The 9,645-nt window shown below is 40.1% G+C and overlaps 1 pseudogene across 1 annotated transcript; it reads right to left on the bottom strand.

The window, feature by feature from the left end:
• Window positions 1-7,318: 7,318 nt before the first annotated feature.
• LOC308283113 (nuclear factor 7, ovary-like) lies at window positions 7,319-8,725 on the bottom strand (annotated as a pseudogene). The gene has a single exon. The product of its transcript is annotated as a nuclear factor 7, ovary-like (transcript).
• Window positions 8,726-9,645: the final 920 nt, after the last annotated feature.

Genomic DNA, 9,645 nt, shown 5'->3' on the forward strand with positions numbered 1-9,645 from the left:
CGCAGGGGAATTATTTGGGGTTAAAACTGTTTCCGGTTGGATAGTTCCGGCCAAATTGTAGTCTTTGAGTACTAACATCACGTGTTGTGGTTTCCACTCCCAACCGGTTACAACCCCGAAAAGTGAAGTGATCCCAAACTACCTGCCTGGTGACCATCTCTCATTATGTTTTGTTTTCAGATGATTGACAGATAGCCGGCCTCAGCTGCCTGTTGCATGATGGGACACAAACGGACTGCTTCGACTGATGGACATGTGGAGAAGAACTGGGCACTATAGGGACATCTGGGCACCTCAATGTAAAATTGTCTATTTTGTCCAACACATTGTCCAACAAAATCTAATAGGCGTATTGGAAAAATAAAAAAAGTATACGATTGGTCAGTAGTCACTTTGACTGGCAGCGATCCCTCCGTTTTTCCCAGATGTCTGTTACACATTGCTCCAATGAACTGCAGAGTCGGATGATGTATTAGTGTTTTATATCTATGTTGGAATCCACATCCATAACGGTATCGATACTGATGGTGGTGATGATGGTAGGTAGGGTTCTGGACTGAGGACCAGAGTGAATTGAGATGAGAGAGTGGTGCCAATGAGGGGTCAGAAAATGACCTGGTCACATGTTTCTGCTCGAGAGTGACAAGTGGGCAATTTAAATAACATTGGTTTCAATAGCAGCTCCACAAATATCTGCATTTTTAGGTAAATATACAACATGACAACTGTTTTAAAGTATTTTACAGTGACTAACTAAAGTCTCTGTAATATTTACTTTATACTATTGACAAAAAACTAAGTAAAATAACGTGGTTTAAGATCATTAAAGTCGAGCTGTTGTCCTGTCTGGCTTATCACTGCGTTGTCATAACGTTGTTAACATGCACAATAGCACCACCGAGTGGCAGGAGAAAGTAAGGCAATGAAAGACATGTACTCTGTTATCTTGAGACTGTCAGTTATTAACAGCTTGCAAACCAATTCTCGGCGATTTGTCACTTTAGAAGCTCATCCTGAGCCACCATGAAGTGAACGTAGGTGGCAGAACTCTCCGTTATAGGGCTCTGGTGAGGTCCAGTTAAATGAAGTTATACGTTAGAAAATGGGGCCTTTAAGCCTATGGGTCTATGGGTCCCCCTTGCACTGTGGGCCAGGCTTGTCAACTCTCCTGGATTTCCCAGGAGTCTCCTGGATTTTGAACCCCTCTCCTGGGAGTCTCCTGGATTGGCAAATCTCCTGGATTTCTCCTGGATTTGGTATCAAACTCCCAAAATTCACCAGAACACAGGAAATTACATCTACTATGTACATTTTTTTCTGGGGGAGGACCCCCAGACCCCCCGCTTTAGGGGTGGGGCAATGAATGCAAGAAAGATCAGACACATAGACTATTCACTTAAGTAATGACTTAAAAATTAGAAGTCATCATTAAAGATGTCCTTTGGTTCAGTCATCAATACTACATGTGTATAAAACATGCACAAAATTCACCAGAACACAGGAAATTACATCTACTATGTTAAATCTTTTCGGGGGGAGGACCCCCAGACCCCCCGCTTTAGGGTTGGGGGCAATGCATGCAAGAAAGATCATACGTGTAATGACTTAAAGATGAGAAGTCATTATTATTCACCTACATTTGGCATTTTAAGGCTGAAATTGTACCAGTGCTAGTAAAGCAAGCCTGATAAAAGTATCAAACATGCACAAAATTCAACAGAACACAGGAAAATATATATATCTGTTAAGAGGTTTTGGGGAGAGGACCCCCAGACCCCGGTAGGGGAGCACCCCCCAAAAAATTAATCTCCTGGATTCTGACCGTCCAATGTTGACAACCCTGCTGTGGGCTTGCACATAGGCTATTTTCTTATGTATGACATGTATCATGTATCGTATGACAGAGAATAGTATTAGCGGACATGAGGTTTCTGTGGCAGACTTTTGAATCTAAATGCCCTGACCCTGAGTAAGAAAATGAACGATATTCAATGGTATTTTCTCGTGAGATCCTTTAATTTGCAATGATCTACTATATTGTTTGCAAAAGCAAAATATCGTTCCTTTTTGGCTTTGTATTGTATCGTATCGTTTTAAAATGCGGAAATCGGTATCGAATCGTTTTGCAATGTTTGTATGGAAACTAAGTATTTGTGTCTTGTATTTGGCAATTTTAAGAGGGAAAATGAAAAAGAGGGGTCTAATTACTTTTCCATTCCATATAGCTACTCTTGGTCTATCGATAAATGTGTGTATCTCTGTATTCGTGTCAAGGTGGGTTTGTCCATATGTGTTGAAATATACATGTATTTGCTAGATAATCACAGTGTTTACTTCCATAATAATATATCTTTTACACGTTTTACACAGATTTCATTTCTTTGCCAAATAGTTACTATATCGATTTAAAATCATTGAATTGAATCGTATCGCCATGAATGAACCAATATCGTCCATGTATCGTATCGTTAACCATAAATCGTGATGCGTATCGTATCGCTGTTAAAACGTATCGTTACGAAAAAAGAAACCTTAGGTTTTTATCATAGCCAATTCTTTGTTCATTTTCTTAAACACAAAATAGCTGTTTGAACTTTCATAGAATCCTTTTTGGATTATTCACTGGTTTCCTTCGTCTGTTGTTTTTGCATTGGATTTCAGCCTCCCTGTTTCTGTGCGGCATGTTTTAATTGTTGCCATTTTGGCCATCGGTTGTCAATGTTCTGAGTTGATTGTTTATTTCATGGGATGGACGTTTCTGTAACGTGGACAGTATATACTATAGTTACAGTATAATATTGTCACTGTCGGGCAGAAATCTCGTATCTCCATTTTTTTTTTTTGCAAAGCAAAGCCCCGCTTCATCATACAAGGCCGTCGCACAAAAGTAGTGAAAACAGCCGATCTTTTCACTAGTTTAAATCATTTTCAAAATGATAAATACAAAACAAACGGTTTTGGACATACAAGGTTTTCACCCGACAACGACACGGTCACCAATCAACCACCAAAAAAAGTATAGCCTATATATTTTCAACCGATTACACACCCATGAAGCCTTGAATTCGTGGTGATTTTGTTTGTTTTTGTCTTATTCCAAAGCCAATACTTTTTAATACGAGCGAGAACTGAGGACTGCAGTCTCAGTCTTGTACCTGTGAACTGTACTGTTATGAAACTGTACCTTTTCCTATGAAAACTTCTAATAAATACTTTAATCAATCAATCAATCAATCAATCAATCAATCAATCAATCAATCCATCCTACTGACTGACCCGGTCATTAGTCATCAGTCAGTCAACGCTATTGATAGAAAAATATGTATTTTTTTTTTACTGTATTGTGTGTGTGCTTTTAATCTATATGGAATTAAGTGTGTACAGTATGCTAGCTCCATTCTGAACCTCTCCCTCCGCTAGGCAGGCCAGTCAATCTAAGCTAAAAAAAAAAAAATTGCAATAGTAATCATTCAGGTTTTTTTTATGATCCTTAGGGTCATCCAAAACACATGTGTTTTGGACTAACATGTGTTTTGGATGACCCTAAGGATCATAAAAAACCTTGAACCATTTCTCAGATTGACTGGACTAATGCAGCTCCGAGGGCTGTACAGCGGAGGGGGAGGGTCCCGAAAGGAGCTAACAGTATGTGTACTTTTAGTGACCATGGCATTGTGTGTGTCTGTGCTTTTGTGTGATTCACTGACGAGTCCTGAGAACATTTATTGTACAGGTTTGTATTTATGCGTTTTTCCATTAGTTTGTCAATTTGAACTCAACATGTGTGCTTTCCTTCTGTATTTTGCTCTTATTTTTTGAGAGAAAAAAAAAAGAAAAAAAAAACATAATACGCTTGTTGGAGCCAAATTGGCCTTTTGGTTTATTTAGTTTTGTTTTCATTTGAATTAATGGTGTGGCCTTGGTAATACGATGACGTCATGTCAATCACAATGGATTGGCATTATTATTCACCATGACAACCACCACAGGGGGGTGGTTACCCATGTATACCTGTCTGTGGGTGATTGTGGCCAGGTGTGCAACGGGGAAAGCCACACAGTTTTCGACCGTGATTCATATGCCTGTGTAAGACTGGCGCTTCAATGTTGTATGACATCAAGTGAGTTTATGTTATCTGAACATCTGTTAATAAATGGATTGACATATCCAAAGATACACCTTTACTCTGGACATTGAATTTATGTATGCACGAGTCTGACTTAAACAAGTACCCAGTTGCCCCTCACAGTAGACGTGGAACAAAATTATTGTGTAACCCCCTGATTTGAACCACTTTAACCATTATTTGATACTTTAACTTAAAAAAAAATAGCAGACAAGCTTGCAGCGCGACACTCGGTGTCACTTCTCGCCTGTCTATGGGAGAAGTGATAACTACCTCCTTCTCTGGCCTCCTGAAAGGTGAGTTTTCAGGGTAGTTTTGAAGGATGCCAGCGAGCTACCTACATGTTTAAAGGGAGGTAGTCAAGGAATTCCACACCTGGGTGGCAGTGTTGTAGAAGGAGAATTTACCCATATTTGACTTATGGGTTTGTGTTATCAGATCATAGTGTGTGCTCCCTCTGATGTTGTGGCTGTGGGTGTCGCTAACTTTTTGGAGATGTTTGGACAGATATGCGGGTACTGAGGGGATGGAGGGCAGATTTGTATTGACTATTTTGAAAGTCAATCCCATTTTTAGTTGTTGTGACCGTCAGGTCACAGTTACTATCAAAAGTAAGTCAGTCAGTCTCTCCGTCACGTCACGTCACGTCACGTCACGTCACGTCACGTCACGTCACGTCACGTCACGTCACACTTTTGCCCTACTGATATCTCTGCCACCGTTGCCCCTATCCATGCCAAACTTTGCACACACACTGCTTGGCCTTTAAGCCACAACCTCCACCCCTCATTTCTCACATGGCCCTCTTCTAGCGGCACCATGAGGCCAGTGTTGGCAGGTTAGCATTTCACCAGGTTAACATTCACCCGCGTCAAACAAATGGAACGTCGAACACATGTTATGTCGAAATATCGACACTCTCCCCCCAAACACTGGGTCTGGAGTCAGGACGCATCTGTAGGTCATGGATAAATTGTTATGGGTACCTTTATTTTATTTTGTTTTATTTCCTACTATTTGTTTTTAATTATTTATTTCAAAACATTTTCTAAAAAGAAAAAACATTCCCCCCAAAAAAGCAACGAGACATAATTAGAACCACAATCCTTCCAAGTAAACTGTTTTAATATTTTATTATGGTGTTATCATTTTATTAACAGTGATTCAAGTGACAGCAGGGTTCATAGTCTACCTCACCGTTGTGGTTTCATAAAACTAATGTAATATTTAACATACTGACCTCTGCTAACCATCATATTATAACATGTCATTCTTTATAATGTCATAAAGAGATTGTTCCAACGTGATGATTCTATAATCTATATTAGGAAATAGTGTAAAAAGTACAATACAGTTAAGTGCAAGAGTAAAAGTATAATAATAATAATCTGATACATTTCATATTAAAGTATCTCAATGTTTACAATTGAGACAATTACATGTCTATGAATCCCCATAATATTAATTACCATGGTGATATGGTGATAAATATCGTTGAGACGATACAATGTCTCCACAGTCCACAAAATGACTTTAGAGATATCGTATGTATGGTGATACAATGAAGGGAGCCTGGTTGAATTCCTAACACAGAGATTATTTGCAGCTTTAAATTTTAACCTGCATTTCGGTCTAGATCAGTAGTTCTCAAACTTTGTCAAACTTGACAAAAATGTCAAGGTCACACCTGTAAGGGACTTTCCCACTGGGCCAGATGACAGATAAAAAAATCTCTTTCTCCTGATATGTTTCCATTCAAAGTGGATGGTAGATACAGGTAAAATCTATCTATATATATATATATATATATATATATATATATATATATATATATCTGCCACAGTATTTCTTTTATCTGTGACAGATTCTTTATTTTATTCTTTTTTATTTTTTTATCTGTATCTATCATCCACTTTGAATGGAAAAATATCTGGAGAAAGAGATTTTTGTATCTGTTATCTGGCCCAGTGGGAATGGAACTTAACTCTGACAGCATACAAATGAAACCAAATGGACCCATAAGGGTCCATTTGGTTTCACGTGTATCGTGATACAGCTTGGAAAATAATCATGATATTGTGTTTTTCCATATCGCCCACCCCTACTTTCTAGTTTAATTTAGCGTCCTGTGAAGCTTGGCCAATGTGGGATGGGATGTGGCGGGACATACCTACAAACAGACGTGGGACAAACAGACAATGTCAGATTTAGGAGCAGTTAACACCGTTCATAAACATTTGAAATATGAACTATAGGATGCTATAGGTAAATAATGAACCTATCGTCTGAATAACATGCTATCTAAATGTCATTTTAACCTATTTGCATAAGACAAGGCTTGGTCTAACAGTCTATGTCACTGTTTCCCCAACACAGTGAAATCTCAACACATTTGTAGGTCATGGACAAATTGTTATGGGTCCCTGTATTTTATTTTGTTTTATTTCCAACTATTTGTTTTAATTATTTATTTCAAAACATTCCCCTCCAAAAAAAAAATATATATATTTAAGTAGTTTCATTCATGAATAAAAGCAAAATCTAAGAAATTCCATAAATTAGGAAACATGACTGTTTAAGAAGTAGTGAAAATATTTATTAAATATCTATTTTCACTAGTTTGGGTCTAGGGCAAATGCCTAATTTCTCTTTTGGGGCTGAACCACGCACGCACTCACACACGCACGCACGCACGCACGCACGCACACACACACACACACACACACACACACACACACACACACACACACACACACACACACACACACACTCACACAAGCAATGTGACATAATAGAAACACAAATATTTCATTATGGTGTTTGTTATCATTTTATTAACAGTGATTCAAGTGACTGCAGGGTTCATAGTCTATCAGCCGTTGTGGTTTCATAAAACTAATGTAATATTTAACATACTGACCTCTGCTAGCCATCATATTATAACATGTCATTCTTTATATTGTCATAAAGAGATTGTTCCAATGTGATGATTCTGTATTAGGAAATAGTGTAAAAAGTACATTACAGTTAAGTGCAAAAGTATCATAATAATAGTCTGGTACATTTTAAAGTATCTCGATGTTTACTACTGAGATAATTACATTTCTACGAATCCCCATAATATTAATTACCATTATTGTTGGCACTAATACTACTATTACTAATATGATTAATACATCATCATCATCATCTCTAACTACATGGTTCCAGAGTTACACTGATCTTCCATGGTAACATCTTCAGAGGGACAGTTTGATTAGTGGCAAAGTATGGAAAGAGTGTGTCAGTGAAGGTGTGTTTGAAGGTGTGTATGTGTGTGTTAGTATCAGGATAAGAGAAGGACAGCTTTCCTTTGTTCCAGTCCAGCTGGACTCTGATCTTCTTGGGGTTCTGCTGCATTGAGAGATCAGTGACTGACCCTGGTGAGGAGAGTGCTTTGTATTTACCTTTAGATAAACATATGCTCCAGAATTGACCCTCTCCCTCTCCCTTCCTCTGAAAAGACTCTGCTGACACACCCAGCCACCACCATGTACTGTCTCCAACCTCAACATCCCAGCTGTGAGTCCCAGAGTTAAAGCCCTCAGAACCCAGGACAAGGGGCAAGTTGTCAAACCTCTCTGGGTTGTCAGGAAGCTGCTGTTCATATCCACATCTCACACTGGTCAGATCATCAGACAGGATGAGGTTTGGATGGGCAGTGTTGGGGTCCAGAATGACAGGAGTGTAGGAGACAATGTCCTTCATCTTGTCCCAGACTCTGAAGGTCAGGTTCTTCAGGTGTTTGGTCTCGTCTATCAGTGCTCCTGAGACCGGCTGTGGGTCCTGCAGTGTGAACTGGACTCTTTCCACTGTGGTCTTGTAGTTCTGCAGGAATGAGATGTGTTCAGCTCTCAGATCCTCCTCTATGGCTCTGATTGTCTCTGAAAGGGTTGATATGTCTCTGTTCAGACCCTCAATCTTCTCCTTCACCATCTGAGTCTTCTGCTGCTCTTCCTCCCTCAGTGCAGTGATCCTGGCCTCCTCTTCCTCTTGTAGAAACTGATGCATCTTCTTAAACTGTTCCTCCATCTGCATCTCTGTGTGCCGGGCCCGGACCTTAATGTGTCCTGCTGTTTGGCCACAGTTTGTTTTAACTTTATTAAAGACCTCCAGTTTCTCTTGTAAAGTCTTCAGCGATTTCTTGATTTTCTCCTTGTGTTCCGGTGCAGCTTCATCGATGGGTCTGAATCTGTGGTTGATGTGTTTTATAGAATCTCGACACACAAAACAAGCTGGCAGTTGACATTCCAGACAGAACAGTTTGAGTTTCTCAGCATGCAGACTGCAGAGAACCTCAGACCCTGTTGAAGCTCTCTAATGTCTCTCCTGTATGAAGGCCTCACACAGGTTCTTCAGAGCCAGGTTTCTGGGTGGATCCACTGAATGTCTCTCCTTACAAACTGGACATTCTTTTATTACCTTCTCTCTCCACCATTCCTGCAGGCAGGCTTTACAGAAGCTGTGGCTGCATGGCAGAACAACAGGATCTTTAAAGATGTCACGACACACAGGACAGGAATAATCCTCTTCTGGGCGAGTCCTCTTCTTGGATGCCATCTTGTCCCTGAATGAAGCAACAAACACTCTGCTCAATAAAGGAAATCAGCCAGTCAGTGGTGGTAACACTCCCTCCTCTAGAATGTTCCCTTCGTGAAAGTTTCCTTTCACTTCGAATGGTGGTTCTTGTTAAAGTCCATTCAGCTGACAGAGTCAGCAGCAGGTTCCAGTGGTCTGGGTCAGTATTCCCTCCTGTAGCTGTGGAAAGACTGTCTGTCCTCCTCACTGGAAGGTGTGTTTGAACTGACCGTGAGTCTTATCTATGGGTGGCAGGTCTGGGGGTGGCGCATCGCCATGGCAACCGCAGGCTGAGAGTCGAAATTTACATTATCATAGCATGACCGGTTGAGCCAGTTTGCTCATTGTGGCACGCACCCCGTGGGCATAATGCAAATGTAGGGTCAATAATTATTTTGTTTTACCTGGCGGATTTGAGATGGAGGTGATCCTCCACACAACTTCCAAACACCAAAGAAGTGCACAGACAGCAATTATTCGAGGTCACGGACACATCATCATCATCATCATCATCATCATCATCATCATCATCATCATCATCATCATCATCCCTGAACTGCAGATGAAGTGCTTCTGTGTTCAACCACAATCATGCAAGATGTTGAGGATTTTGTGGTCGGAAAGGTCTTTTCATCTTCTTTCATTTAGCAATACATGATGCACTAATACCAGGGTGTGAAGGCAGTGGCAGTCAACGGGGGAGAGAGGGAGCAATCGAGGGGGAGAGAGAAATGTTTCTTCCAGAATTTTTTTTAAAAAAGAAAAGAAAACGAAAGTTATCTTTTGTGATGAATATCTTTGCTGTTATAGTATGGTGCTTAAATGTATGCAAAACTCGGCGCCTCTGGTCTTATCGTGTGTGTGTGTGTGTGTGTGTGTGTGTGTGTGTGTGTGTGTGTGTG

Source organism: Nannobrachium achirus (genome assembly GCF_963921795.1).
Source record: "Nannobrachium achirus genome assembly, chromosome: 4".
NCBI lineage: Eukaryota > Metazoa > Chordata > Actinopteri > Myctophiformes > Myctophidae > Nannobrachium > Nannobrachium achirus.